This window comes from Aquarana catesbeiana, linkage group LG09 (genome assembly GCF_042186555.1).
Source record: "Aquarana catesbeiana isolate 2022-GZ linkage group LG09, ASM4218655v1, whole genome shotgun sequence".
NCBI lineage: Eukaryota > Metazoa > Chordata > Amphibia > Anura > Ranidae > Aquarana > Aquarana catesbeiana.
In genome coordinates, this window is record NC_133332.1 from 200,030,060 (window position 1) to 200,052,194 (window position 22,135).

Sequence of the window (22,135 nt, forward strand, 5' to 3'; positions counted from 1 at the left end):
TATCCATGTGCCATCCCCCATATACAGAGTACAGCCCAGCACCATCAGTGTGTCACCCCTCAACATACAAAACACAGCCCAGTACTCGCTATGCCATCCCTCCATATTCAGAGCACAGCTCACCACCCTTTCGCCTTATACAGAGCACAGCTCAGCACCAGCTCTATGCTAGCACTCCCCCCCCATATACAGAGCACAGCCCAGTACCATCTCTATGCCAACCCCCTATATACACAGCACAGCCCCATCTCTGTGCCATCCCCTATATACAGTGCACAGCCCAGCAACATCTCTGTGCCATCCCCCGATATACAGAGCACAGCCCAGCACCATCTCTATACCATCCATATAAACAGCACAGCCCAGCACCATCTCTGTGCCATCCCCTATATACAGTGCACAGCCCAGCACCATCTCTGTGCCATCCGCCGATAAACAAAGCACAGCTCAAAACCATCTTTGTGCCATCCTTCCATAGACAGAACACAGCTTAGCATCTTTTCCATATACAGAGGGTGATGCAGAGTCACTGGCTGCTCTACCATACACCCCATCCTGACCCTAAGGCTTCTGCAGTAGGGATAGTAAGGGGTTAACAAGATCTACAAAGACATGTCAGCTATGAGCGTAACCATTCACAGCTGCTGCACCAACTTTGCTGACCCCAGACCCAGCTCACTGTATACACTATATACCACCAGCACAATGTATATCATATACCATCCACATTATACTGTACAGTGAACAGCCAGATGTACAGAACACAGTACACAGCCAGTATATGAGAGCACATAGAGGACAGGCGATATAATAGACACAATATCTGCATTATACAGAGCTAACACCCAGCTGACATTCTGTGTGTTCCACAGTACACCGTGCACAGCCAGCACACAATCCAGACAATAGTGCACACAGCACAATGAGCCATGCACAGCTCAGACTATTCTGGAGTTGTACAATCAATACATTTTCAGTATCTGATCTCCCCCATACATCAGAGCCCCCCGACACTTACCCCACTCCCCCTCCAGGGGCTCAGCTCCAGTGTAGCAGATCAGCAGCAGCAGTAGCATATTGTGTGTCTCCAGCCTGGGAACTGAGCTCACATCCCCCAGTGTCTCCTCCCTGCACAGGGTGCCAGTGTAGAGCAGTGTGCAGCTGGATATGCTGCTGTTACATTGTAGCCGATTGTATCAGGGTGAAGTCAGTGTTACAATGTATCTGTTTATCCCAGTGTGCAGGCGGAGTGCTGCCCTCTACATCTCACAGCACACTATCCCCCCCACCTCAGGGATCTGGGATGGGCTCTGGCAGATTCCTCCCCATCCTGCACATTGCTCTTTGTCCAGTAGCGTGGATCAGGTGCTGCATTCACTAGGATGTCTTTATTCTGGGGCCCCACATTGCCAGCGCAGGGGCCCCTCCTAATTTGTAAAGGGCTGCCCTGAGCAGTAACAGAGCACACCAAGCTGACCAGACACATTGAGTGTGAACTGTCAATGCAGGCCATGTACACCACCCCCACTTCCAGAGCTGTCCTGGGAGGGAGCACATGAAATCTCTCTAACTCCTGGCACTGAACAAGTTGCACAGGAATACTGAAAACTGAACTTAGCACTTCTGCCTTGAAGCACTGGTGTCCTTGGTTCAAATACTAACCATACTATCTGCATGGAGTTTGCATGTTCTACCCCGACTTTTGTGGGTTTCCCCTGAGTACCCTGTCCCCCAACACTCCTAGTAGGTGTATGCATGCGTGTGAGTTAGGGACCTTAGATTGTAAGCTCCTTGAGAGCAGGGACAGATGTGAATGTACAGTATGTAAAGTGATGTGTAAATTGTTGGTGCTATGTAAATTCCTGCAATAATAAAAATAATGATTTTACACCGACCGCAGAGCTGTTAGGTCACGCCAGTCCAAGGGCCCAATAACACTTTGACACTCTAGTGCATTGTGTTAATGCACACACATTCACACCTATCCAGTGCAGCACATTGCATTAGCAGTATGTTACATGCGTTAGCACATTGCTATTCATTTTCAATGGCACCCCAATGAGCAAACCCATTGTACCTCTAAACCACATGCCTTGCAGCTCACCAAAATGCATGGAAACGCATTACCATGTGTTATGGTGACCTGCACTGGAAAAAATGGTGCACATCCTATTTTTGGTACATTTTGGTGCATTCGATGAATAGGTTGCTTTGTGTGTGTGCATTTATAAGCATCAGAAGGAACAAGTGTGAGTGGGCCCTTATGTTGATGGTTTATTTCCACCTATATTTTTTTCCTCTAATGTGTTTTTCTTAATTGAAATTATTGGAAACACATCAAGAAGCATTAAAATGCGCGGTTACGCATTTGTAAGCATTGAACTTTGTATTGAATGTCAACTTGTACCACAATGTGCAATGGTGCACATTAATGTGTGTTAATGTGCATCTTGATGCGTGTATTGGCATGCATTTTAAGGATTTTCCAATGATTTTAATGAAAAATGAATCCAAGAAAAAAAACATAGTTGTGAATCTAGTATTAAAAAAACCTCTGGTTTAAACAAAAAGCTTTTATTTACTTTTTAATGGCAGTGCTGTTTATACATCGCAAGGGTCCCATCACACCGGTGTGTTGCAATACCGCAGTCTATTCCTTTCAAATGAGTCAGAAACACACAGAAAAATTGACCTAAAGCATTTTTTGTGAGGTAGTGTACCACAATGTTCCTGCATTACAGTGAATTGGGCAAGGTCTGTTGGCATGCCATTAAAAATAAGTCTCCCAGTATTGTACAAACATGTTACCATGCACTACTGTATGAATAGGCCCAAACTAGGCCTATAATAATAATAATAATAATAATAATAATAATAGGCCCAAACTAGAACCTAGTAACAATATTGTCCAAGTTTCTTGAGCTGCAATTCAGCTGATCTAATCCACTCACAATAATTTGTTTTTGCCTACCATGTTTTAATACAATTAATTGGGAGGTGTGCAATGTCTGTGCTCCACCCTTACCATTGCAGCTCCATGACCAGTATACGATGTACAGAATGCAGAGCTCCTACTGGTTCCTGGGACCACAGAGTTTTTTTGTCCTTGATTCAAGCCTACTCATATAGCTCATGATGAGGAGGATTGCTCAGACTCTGACCTTCAGTTTTTTTTTGTTTTGTTTTTTCTTTAATTCTGCTGCATATGCCTGACTGGAAATAAAATAAACAGCAAGTGTTTTTTTTTTTTTTACAGTAAAGTTAGCACTTTCCTGAATGATGAATAGGTGAGAGGCCAGTTTGGATCTAAAGAGCGCACCGAGTTCCTTACATATTTGTGATATCCTTTAATCACTTACAGACTGAAAGATTTGCCCCCTTAATGGCCAGGCCATTTTTTGCGATACAGCGCTGCGTCGCTTTAACTGACAATTGCGCGGTCGTGCAACGATGTACCCAAACAAAATTGACGTCCTTTTTTCCCACAAATAGAGCTTTTTTTGGTGGTATTTGATCACCTCTGCGGTGTTCTAGTTTTTGCGCTATAAACAAAAAAAGAGCGACAATTTTGAAAAAAAAAAAACAATATTTTTTACTTTTTGCTATAATAAATATTTCCAAAATGTTTTTACAAAAGAAATTTCTTACTCAGTTTAGGTCAATATATATTCTTCTACATATTTTTGGTAAAAAAAAAAGAAAAAAAAAAATCGCAATAAGCGTATATTGATTGGTTTGCGCAAAAATTAAAGCGTCTACAAACTATGTGAAAAATTTATGGCATTTTTATATTATTATTTTTTTTTACTAGTAATGGCAGGGATCTGCGATATTTAGCAGTACTGCGACATTGCGGTGGACAGATCGGACACTTCTGACACATTTTTGGGACCATTGACATTTATACAGCGATCAGTGCTATAAAAATGCACTGATTACTGTGTAAATGTCACTGGTAGGGAAGGGGTTAACACTAGGGGGCGATCAAGGGGTTAAATGTGTTCCCTAGTTAGTGTTTCTGACTGTAAGGGGATAGGACTGACTAGGAGAGGAGATATATCGTTGTTCCTACTTAGTAGGAACAAACAATATGTCTTCTGTCCCCTGACAGTTCCTGCTTTCGTGCATGCAATCGCGGATGGCCGGCGGTGATCGCACCCGCCGGCCATGCACATTGGGTTCCCCGCCGTGCAGCGCCTGCTATCGCCCTTAAAAGGGTATAGACGTACCCATATGGTGATTTGCGATAACGAACCACTTTGCTGAGGTATATCGGCGTGGGCCAGTCGGTAAGTGGTTAAAGTGGTTGCAAAGTATCTGCAATAAACTACCATGATAGGTTCTCTAATGGGGAAATAGCAATAGCAGTGCGTTTTTTTTCCCACAATATACAGGTGCAGCTCATAAAATTAAAATATCATCAAAAAGTTAATTTATTTCAGTAATTCAATTCAAAAAGTGAAAATCCATATTTTATATAGACGCGTTACACACAGAGTGATATATTTCAAGCATTTCTTTCTTTTAATTTGGATGATTATGGCTTACGGCTAGTGAAACCCAAAATTCAGTATCTCAGAAAATTTGAATATTACATAAGACCAATAAAAAAAAAAAAAGGATTTTTTGAAACAGAAATGTTTGCTTACTGAAAAGTATGTTCATGAACAGTATAGTACACACTCAATACTTGGTACAGGCTCCTTTTGCATAAATGACTGCATCAATGCGGCGCGGCATGGAGGCGATCAGCCTGTGGTACTGCTGAGGTGTTAGACTCCTTTCACACTGGGGCACTTTTCAGGCATTTTAGCGCTAAAAATAGCACCTGCAAAGCGCCTCTTAAGCCACCCCAGTGTGAAGCCTGAGTGCTTGCAGGATGGGAAAAACACAGCGCCTCCACCACCCCTGACCATTGAAATCATTGGGCAGCGCTGCCGAAGCGCCTGAAAAGCAACCGGGAGCACTGCAACATGGGCGCTTTTAACTCTTTGCTCCGCCGTGGGTTATAAACGCCTTGCTATCGCCCGAAAAGCGCCGCTAAAGCTAGCTGCGCTTTAACGCTGACGCCCCCGCCCCAGTGTGAAAGTAGCCTTATGGAAGCCCAGGTTGCGTTGATAGTGGCTATCAGCTCATCTGCATTGCTGTGTCTGGTGTCTCTCATCTTCCTCTTGACAACACCCCACAGATTCTCTATGGGGTTTAGGTCTGGCAAGTTTGCTACCCAATCAAGCACAGTGATACCATGATCATGAAACCAGGCAGTGTGGGCTGGTGCCAAGTCCTGCTGGAAAATGAAATCAGCATCTCCATAAAGTTGGTCAGCAGAGGGAAGCATGAAGTGCTCTAGAATTTTCTGGTAGAGGGCTGCGCTGACTTTGGACTTGATAAAACACAGTGGACCAACACCAGCAGATGACATGGCTCCCCAAATCATCACTGACAGTGGAAACTTCACACTGGACCTCAAGAAACTTGGATTCTGTGCCTCTCCACTCTTCCTCCAGACTCTGGGACCTTGAATTCCAAATGAAATGCAAAATTTTCCACAGTCCGTGATGATTTGGGTGTCATCTGCTGCTGTTGCTCCATGGAGCGCTGGGCTGTGGAGGGGGCGAGAGCGGATGGCTCAGGCTCCCAGCGGCTCGCTGAGAGCCTGAGCTGGGTGCCGGTGTCTTGCCGAGAATGTTCCCTCGGCGGATAAGTTCCCCCCTGTACTGCGCAGGCGCAGCGCCTGTGCAGTACATACTACTCTCAGCCGCCGGAGATAGCCGAAGCTCAAATGCTTCAATCAGCTGTACACGGCGCCTGCGCTCTGGGTCCAGGTTCCTTCCCCACTATCCAAGTGGACCTAGAGGGGGAATCTAAAAGTGCCGAGCGCAGCGAGGCCGTGCCCGAAGCGTGGCGAGCGAAGCGAGCCCGCGAGGGGCCCTCTTACAGGCGCCGTGTACAGCTGATTTTCAGCTGTTCTGCTTCGGCTATTTCCGCCGATACCTACTGCGCAGGCGCAGTAGAGGGGGGAACTTATACGCCGAGCGGAACTTTCTCGGCAGAACACCGGTCCAGGCATGTGGGCAGATCTTGACCATATTTTTGAGATCTTTTCTAAGCCTGGACTGGCTCTGAGACGTCAGCTGACAGCAGGCTTCAGCGAGTCAATGGAGTGCAAAAGAACTGCACTCCTGTGATCCAGACAAGCTTTGGCTGAACTTCTCCTTCTTCAGGGAGAATAGGTTTAGTGTTTGCAGCCACTCCTCATAACTGAGGTCCTCCAGCATATCCCTCCAAAAGACTGGTGACCAGAACTGGATGGCAAATTCATGATGTGGCCAAACCAGAGTTTTGTACAATGGTAGAATTACAAGTCTTATCTCTTGAGTAGATACTCATTTTAACCACTTGCCGACCAGCCTCCGCAGTTATACTGTGGCAAGGTGGCTCGGTTGCGCGAATTGCTGTACCAGTACGGTGGTTTGTGCACTAGCTTCTGTGGGTGCGCGATTGGTCCGGGGGGGGGGAGCCAATCAGCGGGTTCAGCAGACTCGATGTCCCGTGATCGTTCCCACAGAGACAGAACGGAGATCTGCCGAAGTAAACAAGGCAGATCTCTGTTCTGACGGGGGATTACACTGAGAAGGAAGGTTGGGAAGATTCGGGGCCTTGAGAAGGACATGTGGCGGCCGGGGGCCTGGACAAAGGCGTGAAGGAATGTCAGGTTTCTGTAGCTGCTTTTTGTCAGTCCCTGGGTGTGCGGCTTTCTTTCTGTCCTTTCACGACCCCTAGATTTTTATATAAGATTGTATTTTTGGAAAAAGCATGCATGCATGGGTTACATGTGTAATGGTTTCTTAGCCTGAGGGTGTTTAAGGTGGAGGTTATGGCTTTTTTTTTAGGGTGGTATATTTAGTTTTCTTTATGTTTTTGCTATGCTGATGTAAGCTATTTTTGTTTATATATATTTATTTATTTTACATATATGTAAATAGGTTTTTATTATATTTGTAAGATTTTTAATAAACAAAAATTTACACTGAGATCTTGTCTTTCTGCTATGCAGGAAGACGGATCTCTGTGTTATTCCAGACAGCCCATCCCCCATACAGTTAGTAAACACACCCAGGGAACACAGTTAACCCCTTGATTGCCCCTTGATGTTAACCCCTTCCCTGCCAGTGTTATTAGTACAATGTCAGTGCATATTATTAGCACTGATCACTGTAATAGGTCACTGGTTCCCAAAAAAGTGTAAAAAATGCAATTGTCAGCTAAAGTAATGCAGTGCCGTATCGCAAAAAAATTGGCCTGGTCACTAAGGGGGTAAAACCTTCCGGGGCTGAAGTGGTTAATGCATGCGACTGCTAAATTTGCTTGCTGCAGCTTGGCACTGCATACTATTGCTAAGCCTGTGGTCTACTAGGACCCCCAAATCTTTTTCCATCCTTTATTTCCCCAGCGGTTCTCCCCTAGCTTGTAACTTGCATTAATATTTTTAGTGTGTTACCTTACATTTATCAATATTAAAGTATCGCTAAACCCACATCATAAAAAAATATCAATAAATGCCAAATTACATGCTGTTCATACTCACTCAGTCACTATAAGATTTGTTTTCTGTATTCCGCAAAAAAACTGGTTGCTCCTGCTGTTCACCCCCCTTCTGTCCAGGTCCCCAATGCAGTTGGGAATTTTGCAGAGCAATATTGGCAGCTCTGCACATGCTCAGTTTTCAGCGAGTTTCTATTCTGAGCATTTCTTCAATATCACATCTTAGCAGCCCATGTGACTATCACACATGTGGGAGTATACACAGTGGTAAATGACAGCCCACTCTTCCCCTCCTTATGCATGACCACTAACCAGCAAAACACAATGGAGGTGGGATATTACATGTAGATTGATTGAGGCTTCACCTCCCAGTTATTCTAAGACACAGGCTGAAGTGCAATGACACAGCCTATGACTGGCAGAAATCCACCCACACCTTGTCATTGCCAAAAAATAATAAAGATTTGATTTCAAATATATATTTGTATGATCACAGTTTATTCATATTAATTATTTATTTTTACTCTGTATTCCAACACCTGTTTTTTATTCCTTTTTATTTTTGAACATGTGACCAGCAGAGGACTAGAAGCTCCTCCTGCTTATGTTTCCCTGCGGACAGGCTCGGAAAGAGCTGGGTCATGTCACAGCTGTATATAGATTAGGAAAAAGGTACTTGGATGTTTTTTTAAATTAAAATAATTACAGGGCCATTAATTTGAAAATTAAGTGTTTATGGGGTACTGTATCAAATGCTTTGGTGAATCCACATACACCACGTCCTAAGGCCTTCCTTTCTCCAGATTACAGGTGACCGCCTCATTAATTGTTAAAAGGTTGTTCGGGCAAGAACGATCCTTCACAAATTCACGGTGGTTACTACTGATACTATTTTCATCAGCAAATTCTTGGATATAGTCCCTTATCATCCCCTCCAATAGTTTACATATTATTGATGTTAGGCTGACTGGTCTTTAGTTTCCAGGTATGTATCGTGGGCCTTTTTTAAATATTGGTACCACCTTAGCTTTTCAGCTGGTACCATTTCGGTCCTAAAGCCGTCCTTATAGATTAGGAATAACAGTCTAGCAATGACCTGGCTAAGTTCTTTGAGAACTCTAGGGTGTAAACCAGCTAGTAATTTATCGACATTAAGTTTTTCCAGTCTTTTTTGAACACTGGCTTCTGTTAGCCATAAGGGAACGCTCAGCGCTGTATTAACAATAATACCGTCTTGCCTATTATACCCTTCCTTTTCCTTAGTAAAAACGAGGAAAAGAATGTATTTAACACAGTTGCCTTCTCTTTGTCAATTAACAATATTAGTATGTCACACAATTAATATATTTAAAATATCTTTTGGGATTCTTTTTACTCTCTTCCACTATGTGTTGCTCACTGTCCATTTTTGCCATGCTGACGGTGACTCCTTAGCCTTAAATGTTTAAAGGAATAATTTTTTCTCTTTACTATGCCTTTTTACACTCGAATTTAGCCACCCAGGTTTGAATTTAGTTCTTTTATATATCTGTTGCCCATCAGAATACACTGGCTGGTGCCAATAATTTATATATTCTTAAAGCACTCCCACTTTTCCTCTGTGGTTTTGGTTTCTAGAATATCCTCCTATTTAATGTTGTGATGTATGGAGTACAGTTTGGTAAAGTTGGCTCTCTAGAAATTGCTTGTTCTTGTCCTACCCTCATGTCTCCTTTTTCCATGACTTATGATGAAGGTAATTACTCTGTAATCACTGTTTTCTAAGTCATCCCTTACTGCCACTTCTGCAATCAGCTTTTTGTTTGTCATTAGTAGCTCAAGCAAAGCCTTATTTTTAGTCGGGGCATCCACCAACTGGCATATGAAATTGTCCTGCAAGACATCTACGTAATGATGAGTCCTAGTTGACTGAACAGTTCTGTCTGCCCAGTCAATATCTGGATAATTGAAGTCCCCGAAGATTTCACTATTGCCCTGCCTCGTCGCCATTTCTATTTGTTAGAGGAGGAGATTCATCTCCTCTTTATCTTTCAGGTTAGGGGGCCTGTAGCAGGGTGGATTTGATTTAAATCAAGTCGATTTAAATCACGATTTAAATCACTAGCAAAAAAAAAAAGGCTTGATTTAAATCAACTCGATTTAAATCATAATTTTTAAAGAGCAACTGTCATCTCTGTCCCAGAGCAGCTCCTCCTCTGCCCGCTGTTAAATCATCAACAGTCCTATTCACTTTAATGGGACGGCTAGTGATGCGGCAGTGACACAACAAGGTGAGGGATGTGGTGGCACCAGGTGAGTGGATGCCTGCTAACAGGCTCTGCCATGATGGATCTGAAATGACAGGTGCTCTTTAAATGTAAGGACTCATTCTTGATGGTAGTTGAAATCTTTAATATTTACAAACAAAATGAAGGTTTCCTATTTAGAATAATAAACTGTCAGGTTAGTAAAACAGCGATATCAGAACCGATTCAATCATACAGTTTGTAAGGTACATAGATTTGCAAAACAATTGGATAAAGGAGGAATATTCCTGAACTTTGTTTTTATCTCATGGTTACTGTGAATTGTGTGAATGCATCAATGCAGTGCATGTTATCTCAGGTTGCAGAGCTTGGATTCATTGAATGAGAATATACAGCCTCATGTTACATAACTAAGCTCCATTTCATGCTGAACAAACTAAATTATTAATGTATCTTAAATAGAAAACTATCTTTGGATAGATTTTTACTCCAAAAGCATTTTATTAAAATAAATTTGATAAAAATCAAAAAAATTGTTGTAGCCTCCCTGACGGTATTCCCGAGTGTGGCTCGGGGTTAAAATTCAGTCCCATTAGCGGTAACCCCGAGCCACACTCGGGATTACATTGCAGGATGCTGGTGCCGCCTTACTTACCTTGTCCCCAGGATCCTGTGATGTCCCCCGCAGTGTCCGTGGGCTCTGTCTCCTCCGAAGCCTCTCTGTGACAGGCTCCGTTCCCTGCGAGCGTTGCGACGCACGGGGGCGGAGCCTGCCGGCAAATTCAAAAAATTGTAAAAATCATAACACATACAGTACTGTAATCTTACAGATTACAGTACTGTATGAAATTATTTCACATCCCTTTTGTCCCCAGTGCTTTGGCCCATGCCCTGCATGCAGTTTTATGTTATATATACTGTTCTTCCTGCCTGGAAATTGTCCATAGCAACCAAAAAGTGTCCCTTTACGTCAAAAGTGGCTTTAGACCAGCTAGAAAACAGCGATAGTAAATTAGAACACTTTCAGAATTGAGCGATAGTGATTTATGGAGAAATTAATTTTATTAATATTATATTATTATTTTTTTAAATTATTTATATTTATTTATTATATTATAATTTATGTTTTTGTGTTTCAAACTTCATCGTACCCGGGATATCTACTAGACTCTTGTTTGGACAGATTTAAGTGTGTTATTGTTAAGAATTACAGGCCTACAATATAAAACGCCAAATTTCCATGCAAAATAATTGTACCGCTTTCTGCACCTAAAACCCGAAATTATCATACCGCCAGGAAGGTTAAATTAAAAAAATCCGATTTAAATCCAAAAAAATCCGATTTTTTTGGATTTTCTTTTTTAAAATCATTGATTTTTATCCACCCTGGCCTGCAGCATACACCCACTATTAATTCTTGTTCTTTTTCACCTTGAAGTTCCAGACATAAGGATTCCACCTTCTCTCTTGATTCGTTAGTAAATATTACCCCTTATATTCACTAACAAAGCACTCTTGATGTACATGCACACCCCTCCCCCTCTTCTACCTATCCTGTTCCTCCAATATAGGACAGTTGCAAGCCATTCATGTTTGCTGTCAAACCAGGTTTCTGATTCTCTCAGAAAGTCAAAATCCTCCTCATGTATCAGTGGTTTTAGTTCTAGTATTTTATTCACCAAACTCCTAGCATTTGTGAACATGCCTTTTAATTTTGGGACAGCGCATGTTATTTTCTCCTTGTATGCTCTGACTCTGAGGCTGTAAAAGGATTCTGTAAGTCTACGCGCACTGGTCCTAGCCACTCTAGCTACACTGCCAACACTGACCACAGTAGCACCCTCTGATCCCTGAATTAAAATAATATTCCTGCACTAACCAAATCTGTACGTTTAAATACTGCTGCAAGCACTGACCACTGACCCTCTGATCCCTCCTCCCACCACTTAGTTTAAAGGTTCCTCTAATTTTTGGCCATCTTTTCCCCTCAACAGAGCTGCACCCTCCCCATTTAAGTGCAGTCCGTCTTTGCTATAGAGCTGGTAACCGACCAAAAAGTCAGCGCAATTTTCCAGGGACCCAAAACGCGCCTTCCTGCACCAGTACATAGACCTGTCAATATTTTCCAGAAACATACAGAGGTCTACGAAGAAGCGTGACATGACAGAAGTATGGAGGGTGCCATTATTGACTGCTCCTTCTGGAGCTGCTGCTGTTGCTGAACTCTTTGTATAAATTGCTGACCTCCCCACTATATCTAGGTTCAACAAATTAGCTTCCTATAATACTTTTCCACCTTTAACTCCCTCATTCATCAGCTCTGTTTGGTGATTAGGGAGCTGACCCAGAAAGTCATAGTTCCATGTATTATATACTGTTCTCAGCTGCTTTCTATATACTGTGCTGTACATTATGCACTCCACACTCCTGTATTTAATACACTGTGCTATACTCTATATAACCCACACAGCTCCACACTATGCTGTATTTTATATAGTATCTTCCATATCCACTCTATACAGCAGTAGTTGTCAACTTATGGGAAATAGGGGGCCTCAACTGCAGCTCCTAATGGGTCAATGCATAATAGTCAGTATATGTGATGCTACAGTACACTGTCAGAGTTATCACATACTATTGTAAATAAACAGAGGCTGCAAAGATGTTAGTTACAGTTGTTGCTGGACACTGGAAACCTGCTACAGGAGACAATTAAAGTTATGGGTGACTGCTAGAGATTAATATACAGCTCCTTTGCAAATCAATTTTCCCAGTCTCACTGCTGGGAAATGCAAAGGACCACACAGAAAGTACCAAATGGGCCGCAAGTTGGGCACTAGGCATTTACACTATGTATTCCACACAGTTCCACGCTATGCACTGTGCTGTGTACATTATATACTCCATGTGGCTTCACTTTATATACTGTGCAGTACATTATGTACTCCATACTGCTCTGCAGTGCTATATGAACTGTGCCTTACATTCTATACTTTATGCTGCTCTGTTTTAGTTCAATCTTATTTTATTTAGAAAGGAGAGGTGTACAGTACATAAATACATTGTTCAATAACACATAGATAGAAATAGATATCATTTCAATACTAGTCTCAGGGTATAGGGAATTTGTTAGCTTCAACTGAGTTAATTTGGTATATAAGCCTGTGCAGCTATATCATCTATCATGACATATTAATGGTCGGTGAGCACCACTATCCACTCAACGAGCGGTGCCCACACATTACAAATATGCTAGGGCTTTTGTTACTGTACTAAACGCAATTTCTGGTAGGGGGAAACTATATGTGGGTCACAAATTTCCCGGCTGACAAGACTAGAGATTATGGTTTGGGTGGTTGTGTAGCATTGCAACATATAAAGAAAAGAGGGGGAATGAAGGCGAAAATAGAGGGGTCAAGACAGTATGGTAAGTAGATATTAAGAGGGAGACATTCCACTTAGGTTAGACAGTTGCGTTGGTAGAGTCCTCTGCAGCCCATGGAACAAATTCAGAGGAATACCGAAACATAGAACATGAGGTCCAGGTCTTGGAGAATTGCTCCTCTTTACCCGATTCCTGTGACAACATTCGATCCAAGCTATTGATTTGGTCCACTTCAATTGCCCAATCCCCCAGGGAAAGCATGTTCCTCAACTTCCAGTGTCTGGGCAGAACCATTCTAGCTGCTGCCAGAAAGTGACGCAGAACATTTTTTTTGAGCGGTCCATGGAACATAGATAGCAGAACTACCTCAGGAGAGGGTGTAATTGAGGTTGCCATGAGTCTGCCGTACAGGTCACCGATCTTTTGCCAGAACCTCCGCACAGGGGGGCATTCCCACCAAATGTAGAGTAAAGTTCCCTTGGATGACAAGCAACGCCAGCAGGTATCCGGGAGCACTGGGTTTATCCAGTGTAAAGTCGAGGGGCATCTGTACCAACAGGTCAACGACTTGAACCCTATTTCTTGAGCATTGGAGGCTAAGGATATTTTGTGAGTCAGAATGAAGCACTTTTGCCTGTCAACAGGTGAAATGGAGTGAATCAAATCTACCCTCCAGGCCTGTGTGTATGGGGGGAGGTCGGGATTAGAAACCATATGTATGAGAGTAGAGTTGAGAGACCACATTCGTAGGGGGGTCAGCCTGAAGCGGCATGTTCTTCAAGTCTGTTAAATCAGTTAGTATATCAGGCAAGGATGGGAAGGTAGGAATGTAAGATATCACTTGTTGCCTCTGCAGCTAATGTGTCAAGTATGAGGAAATGGGCCAGAGGGAACGTCTTTCAGAGACGTTCAGAGAAGAGTCTGAACGAAGGACTTGGGCAAGTCGCCTGTGGTTCTCCTTACACCAAGGTCCAAAACTCACCTCCTGTAGGGCCAGTGGAAAACAGGAATTGTCTGGAACAAATATAGAAACCGAGGGAGAACGTCCATTTTCATTTTAGTCCATTTTAGAGCATTCACCCTGCCTAGCCATGATAGGCGGTTCTTCGTGTAGTTTGAGAGATCCGCCTTGGTTCTAAGTAGAAGGAGAGCGAAGTTCATGGAGAACAATTGGGACCCTTCTGTGGGTATTTGGATTTCGAGGTAACGGATGGAAGTGGAACCTGTTTTAAAGGGAAACTTAATGGAGACTTGGCGGAGGACCTCCTGAGACAGTGAGATATTCAGGATTTCTGACCTAGTACGATACACTTTGAAGTTGCTCAGCTTCCCAAACCTTGTGAATTCCTGCATTATATGTGGTAAGGATAGATGGGGTTGGGTCACAAACATTAGCAGGTCATCTGCAAAGAGAGCCAGTTTGGAATGAGTGGGGCCTACTGATACACCTGAGATGCTGGAGTTATTGCGCAAAGTAATTGCCAGGTATTCCATGACAAGGACATAGAGGAGGGGAGATAGAGGACAGCCTTGTCTTGTCCCATTGTGGATAGAAAATGTGGGGGACAATGAGCCATTCACCCACATTCTATTGGAAGGAGAGGAGTAGAGGGACATAATTCGGGATAGCATATCGGGGCCCAGACCTATCTGCACCAGAGACATCTGGAGGAATTGCCAGTTGACCCGATCAAATGCTTTTTCCGCATCGACCGTCAAAAGGCATAGAGGGACATCATGGGTGCGTACATATTCAGTAAGAAGCAGGGTTTTCAGGGTGTTGTCCCTTGCCTCAGGACCACTTACAAAACCACCTGATCCAGGTGTATGAGGCGGGGGAGCAGCGGCTGCAATCTATTGGCTAAAATGTTGGCATATATTTTTAAGTCTACTCCAATTAACAATATGGGCCTATAATTAGCACACAAAGTTGGGTCCTTATCTAGTTTTGGGAAAATGGCAATGTGGGCTTCAAGCGTTTGTGGAGGAAATGCAGAGCCTTTCGATAAGGAATTGAACACCTTAGCTAAGAAGGGGGTCAGTAGGGGAGCAAAAATGTTATAGAATTTAGGAGTGAAACCATTGGGACCCAGGCTTTTACCAGATGGGGTGGCCGCTATCGCTCGTACGACCTCATCTGCTGTAATTACCTGCTCCAGCTCTTCTACAGTATTGCCATCTAATGTAGGGATCGCTGTTTCCTCAATATAAGACTGTCTATCAGTCTCAGGGGTAAGGGAGGGACTAGAAGAGACGCTAGGCGGTAGATTATATACAGTGTTTGGTAGAAATCTCGGAATGTTTGTGTATCTTAGAGGGCTCACTGATCATTTCCCCAGATGAGGCCCGAATATGGAGTATAAATGTGGAAGATGTGTTTGGGTGGAGGGAGCGAGCCAAAGGTCCAAAGGTCTACCGCATCTCTCTTGGAATCGGTACTGATATAAGGCAAGTCTGTTTGCATAGGTACGAGCTGAGGCCTCGTACAATTTTTTTGAGTTGGGATCGAGCCGTTGAGACCTGTGTAAGGGTCACCACCGTTGGGGCTCGTTTATGTTGGGTTTCAAGATCTCAAAGCTTTTGCATTGCTGACGCTATTCCGGACGATCGTACCTTTTTCAAGCGGAACCCTATCTGAATAAAAGATTCCTCACAGGACAGCTTTAAGCGCCTCCCACTGTAAGGGTAGCGGGGTAGAGTCTGAGGCATGATCTCCTAAGAAATTAGAAATGGTTTCCAAAACCTTGTGGGAACAGTCAGGGTTCGTGGGAAGTGAATCATTCAGCCTCCACGTCCATTCCCTCACCGGAGTGGAAGGGAGTGATAGTGTCAGATAGATAGGGGAGTGGTCAGACCAAACCATAAAGTCTATCTCTCAATCGGGTGACCAATCAAAACAGCTATGATCAATAAGAAAATAGTCGATACGACTGTAAGAGTGATGGACCTGTGAGAAATGAGTAAGGTTGGGATTTTCGGAAACAGAACCTGCCAAATGTGGATTAGACGGAGGTTGTAAATAGCCCGTTTGAATGCCCTCAGCTTAGTAAAGGAGATGGATGAGCGAGAGGTTGATGAGTCTAGGAGTAGATCCAAGGGGGCATTAAAATCCCCGCCTAAGATTAGTTTAGCTTCTGCGAAGTCCGACAAGATCCTCGTGTACCACAGAGCAGACAATATTTGATTAGTATGTAGATGTTGGCAATAGTGAATTTTGTACCCCATAAAGATAACTACACAAACACATACCTTCTCTGAGGGTCGGAGAGTTTGTCTATCAGCTCAATCTGAAGCGTTTTGTGGAAGGCAACAGAAACGCCTTTAGTTTTCTGAGAGAGGTTTGTACTGTGGAACCATCTGTTAAAGTACCGTTGGTGCAGGAAGGGGTGGAATTTGTGTGGAAATTTGTTTCCTGTAAAAGTAACACAGTGACCTGTTTATGCATTTGGTAGAGGATTTGCCCTCTTTTGGATGCAATATTGAGGCCATTTACATTGTAGGAGCAAAATTTCAGGCAAGGACGAGATATTACTGTGTGGGCCATGGTGGAAACAGAAAAAGGCAATCAGACTATAGACAGCAGAGAGAGGAAGAGGGATGGGGAAAGGAAGGGGAAACTTGTAAGATGGCAGAGATATACCAGGACAAAAACTAGGTAGGGGGACACCTAAATAAGGAGCCTAACAAACCCTAAGGGTTCCGCGAAGACAGGACACCTTGTGAAAAATCACGTAATTAGGCACAGTTCATGCCAAGCCTGTTAAGGGTGGGAGGTCGAGATGGAGAGTATGATCCGTGAGCCCAGTAGCATAACAGGCATATATAGCTTAATTGAGGGACATCAGTATAATAAGGGATTTAAACAGTAGAACACACATTGGATTATTTGTGAAGGAGGGTGGCGGTCTGTGTGGGCAAAAAATCCTGATCAAGATCGCCCTCTCTCCTTCACAGAGAAATTATCAGTCTATGAAATAACATCACAGGGGGAAGGTAATCATTTTCAACTTATGTTGTCCATAAACTCCAACAGGGACCCTGGAAATATAAATCTGGGTATCAATACTAAAATCAGTAACAGAGTGGATTAAATTAACTAAGCGGTGTAGGAGAAACCGTAAAAAAGAGCTATAGGAGCCCACGTGGACAAGGGCAAGAGATCTGGACCCAGCAAGTCCATCTATCGACCCCTTCGCCTGTATCCAGGTGGGACATTTCCGCTAAACACAAAGATTGGACCAGTGCAGAAAAGTATATTAGAAGCTCAATAATTGCATATCCAAATCAGACAAAGATTTTACAGTCCCATAGTCTCTCCCAAACCCCAGCTAGGTACAGCACACCAGCAAAGGGCAGGGAGAAGGCCCGAGAATTTGTTGCACCAACCGTCGTGAGGTATTAGAGTAGGGAGCAGGTCATTTCGTCGCCCACAGTAACAAATCTGGCTGAAAACAGTTGGAACAAAAAGGAAAATGTAAAAAGAAAAAAAAACAAAACAAAAGGGGGGGGGGGTTCCAAACATTGACCTGTTCAGGAGACAAGAAGTAAGTAGTGTACTTGAATGGTGCCTTAATCTTCTGGTGAGGTTGGCCGACACGTTCTAGGGCCCATAGGATGTGATCTGGACCTCGGATGCCTACGTCTTTGTGGGAGAGGGCCATGTGCTTGCACCCTGGTGTGGTCATCTGGTGGATCCAACCAGTTCGGTACATCAATTGGGTCCTGTTCCAAACGGGCCTGGCACATAAGTTCTTCTTTAAGGGTGTAATAATGTACCCTGCAGAGGACATTGCGTGGATGGTCACTATGATCCCTCCTTGGCCCTCCTACTCTGTGCACCCAGTCCAATTCGATGGGGATGAAGCCTCTCTTCCCAGGACTAGAATGAGGATGGCAGCGACAGAAGGTTTTAAGTCTGTACCAGCCATGGCCTCTGGTAATCCTTGTAGCCATATATTGTTCCTGCGGCTCCTATTTTCTCCATCTTCTATACGCAATTGATGTTGCCGTATGCGATGCAAGTGCTCCCTGGAGGGGATGTGATGCGGGCTGCATGGTCACTTTGAGTGTCAGTTAGGGCAGACACTGTGGTCTCAGCAGTTGAGATCTGCTGTTGGAGGGCCTGGAGGTCTTTGTGGAGTGAAGCCTCCATTTTGACTGCCCAGGACTCCTCCCGGAAGGCCGAGGCCTCAGATCTGGATGATCCTCCTGAGGCCTGAGGGGTCATATCCACAGGACCTGTGTCAGGAGAGTACAGGGGTCACTTACCTGGATACCACAGCCGGTGTGTTCGAGTGTAGGGCTTGGGGATCATCCGATTCCTCACTGCTGTCTGAAGCGGAGCGGGGGGAGGAGGCTTGCTCTTCCCTGTGTTTCGAGCGGGAGCCATCTTGTCATTGGGAGTACGGGGTTCCGACTGAGATGTGCGGAGCAGGTACCGCTGGATCGTGCCCTGTTCCAGCTCTGTGGACTCAGCAGAGCGAGAGCTGTGTGTGGACATGCTTTTTAAAGATGTGCATAGACTGGAAGATAGCCTGTCAGCTTCGGACAGTCACGGAGCTCAGCAGCACATGTATTCAGCCATCCACGGTCAGCCACGCCCCCCATGCTGCTCTGTTATATATATATATTGTGGTATGCACTATATACTCCAGGCTGTTCTTCTTTAAATACCATACTATACATGACACAGTTATACTCCACAGATCTGCAATCTATAAACTGTGCTGTACATTATTTACTCCACAATGCTCTGCTGTATATACTGTGAAACATATCATGGCTGTTTAAAGGTTTATCTTCATACATTCTGCTTCACATCATATACCCTACAAGACTCTGCTATATACACTGTGCTGTACATCACATATTCCACCCAAACAAAACAAAGTGTGAAGGTTCTCCCAATAATATTCACAACTACTGTATATATGTAAAGTATCTGATTCACACAGAAAGATATTTCACAATCATTTTACTTTGCTGTGTGGCCTATTTGTCTTTTGTTATGCTGCCATAGGCTGTGACTTTCTTATAAAGTATTTCTAGTTAGAAAGCCGTCTGTGCGTTGGGTATTGTCCCTCCCCCCCAACCCCTTCTACATTGTCCTAATGTCTCTATAGTTAGAGGCTGTAACATGGTAGTTCATAAATGTTGTCAAAGCCCGCTTGTAGATGATCTTTCATGCTCCGGTATAAATGATATTTTCACCCCTACAAACTGCCTGATTACAGTTAATGATCGGTTAGTACAGCTGGTTAAAATGTGTGTCTACAAGTCTCTGCTCTGTAAATGTTCAGTGTCTGATTTATCCTCCAGGTACGCCATCAATCTCCTGTCAGTGATTGCTCTATGTAAAGCAGCTACTTAAATCTGCATTAAAACCTACAATGCTGCGGCCCAGATCCCTCGCACTCCCCCCATTATAAACGGAGAACAAATATAAGACATTGACAGATTGTGTTTCCCCCGGCAACATCTCTAGAGCGCGCTGCTCGCCTCAATACCTTGTTTACCCACAATACCCTGCTAAAGAGACCCCCCGAAGCAATTAATGGGCGACTGACAAGAGTATACAGCCTGGGGATGAGCAGCACAGGGCGGTGGGAGGCAGTGGGAAAACACTGACCCACTTCTATACATTCTGTAACTTCCCAATAATTCTATTTAAATGAATGCAGGATGACTGCAGCCTCTGGCACATAAAACAAACCTAATGTGTTATCTGATGGTGGCAGAAACTTCCCAGAACCCCCCAGTGAAGAGGCGCCAGGAATAGGGAAATTTATTGGGAGGGAAAGTGCACAGAGAGGCAGACAAATCCAATCAGAATAGGGTGGCAATACAAGTCACAGCACCTCCCATCTGATGTATCCAAAGTGTCTGTCTACTAGAGCTCATAACTATTGGCTAAAAGGCAGTCAAAATGTACATTATATTGTATTGTTGGAGGTAGGCAGGTCAAGTCACTCAGTGCCTTCTTGTATATGTCAGGTGCTCTAGTACTGAGATCTTTATGCTGTAGCTTTCTGTTCCTATAACCAAAGTGTAGCCAAGTGAGAGAGTCTCTCTCCTTCTGCGGAATTTTCAACAATAAAACAAGTAGTAAATGGGAGCAGGGCCGGTGCTGCCACTAGGCAAACTAGGCAGCCGCCTAGGGCTCCCAGTCGCTGGTGATCCTACTCCCTCAGCAACTAACTCAACAAGCAGCCGCTCCACTCCCGAGTCCCTCTGTACAGTGTCAGAGGCACTGGCGCAGCAGCCGCGGAGGACTGTATGCATTATGAAGGAAGGAAAGGAAACATCCCCTGCGCTGCTGCATGCCCCTGATCATCACAGTGCCACTGCCAGTGAGTGTGAGCTCTCTCTATACCACTGCACGCGGTCACGTCATCAGTGTCTCTGATGTTCCCAGCCTGCAGTGCCGCCCTAGCAGCAGCAGTAGTGAGAAGAGGAGAGGAGAGAGCCGAAAACAAAGTGGAGCGCCGGTCGGCCCTGAAGTGCCTGCAGGATACATCATGGAACCGGCCGGGGTGGATGAGATGGGAGCCCGGCTGCATGCAAGTTCGGGCTTGGTGCGATTTCCTCACCTTCCTCCTCCTCCTGGACCATCGGAAACTTTTGTGAGGACAGAGAGCAACGCCGCTCTCCTCGAGGTGAGGCCACCACGGTGTAGAGGTGCAGGGAGGGTACAGAGGAGATAAACAGAGGTGCGGGGGGGGGGGGGGGGGTACAGAGATAAACAGAGGTGCGGGGGGGTACAGAGATAAACAGAAGTGCGGGGGGGGGTACAGAGATAAACAGAGGTGCGGGGGGGGGGGGTACAGAGATAAACAGAGTTGCGGGGGTGGTACAGAGATAAACAGAGGTGTGGGGGGTACAGAGATAAACAGAGGTGGGGGGGTACAGAGATAAACAGAGGTGCAGGGGGGTACAGAGATAAACAGAGGTGGGGGGGTACAGAGATAAACAGAGGTGCAGGGGGGTACAGAGATAAACAGAGGTGCATGGGGGTACAGAGATAAACAAAGGTGGGGGGGTACAGAGATAAACAGAGGTGCGGGGGGGTACAGAGATAAACAGAGGTGCGGGGGGGGGTACAGAGATAAACAGAGGTGCGGGGGGGGGGTACAGAGATAAACAGAGGTGCGGGGGGGGTACAGAGATAAACAGAGGTGCGGGGGGGGGGTACAGAGATAAACAGAGGTGCGGGGGGGTACAGAGATAAACAAAGGTGGGGGGGTACAGAGATAAACAGAGGTGCGGGAGGGGTACAGAGATAAACAGAGGTGCGGGGGGGTACAGAGATAAACAGAGGTGCGGGGTACAGAGATAAACAGAGGTGCGGGGTACAGAGATAAACAGAGGTGCAAGGGGGGGTACAGAGATAAACAGAGGTGCGGGGTACAGAGATAAACAGAGGTGCGGGGGGGGGGGTACAGAGATAAACAGAGGTGCGGGGGGGGTACAGAGATAAACAGAGGTGCGGGGGGGTACAGAGATAAACAGAGGTGCGGGGGGGGTACAGAGATAAACAGAGGTGCGGGGGGGGGGTTTACTGAGATAAACAGAGGTGCGGGTGGGTACAGAGATAAACAGAGTTGCAGGGGGTACAGAGATAAACAGAGGTGCGGGCGGGGGGTTTACTGAGATAAACAGAGGTGCGGGTGGGTACAGAGATAAACAGAGTTGCAGGGGGTACAGAGATAAACAGAGGTGCGGGCGGCGGGTTTACTGAGATAAACAGAGGTGCGGGTGGGTACAGAGATAAACAGAGATGCAGGGGGGGTGCAGAGATAAACAGAGGTGAGGGGGTGGCAGAGATAAACAGAGGTGCGGTGGCGTATTGAGATAAACAGGGGTACAGCGAGAAGCAGGCGTTCAGGGACTGATGAAGCAATTGGGGTGATCTGAGGTGTAAAGGTGGAAGAATTGTGGTGATCTGAGGCCTGAAAATACA

General features: G+C 44.8%; 1 protein-coding gene across 13 annotated transcripts in view; it reads right to left on the reverse strand.

The window, feature by feature from the left end:
* The window catches only part of DAB2IP (DAB2 interacting protein), a 728,988-nt gene that overhangs the window by 228,752 nt on the left and 478,101 nt on the right, over nt 1–22,135 (reverse strand). Inside the window, exon 1 of one of the 13 annotated variants that reach the window (XM_073599539.1) lies at nt 1,019–1,304. The exons of 11 other annotated variants lie outside the window; for them this stretch is intronic. The gene's annotated coding sequence lies outside the window, so the exon portion shown is untranslated. Of the gene's footprint in view, nt 1–1,018; nt 1,305–22,135 lie in introns of those variants that run through there. One more of the 13 variants, XM_073599537.1, reaches the window with a different exon arrangement.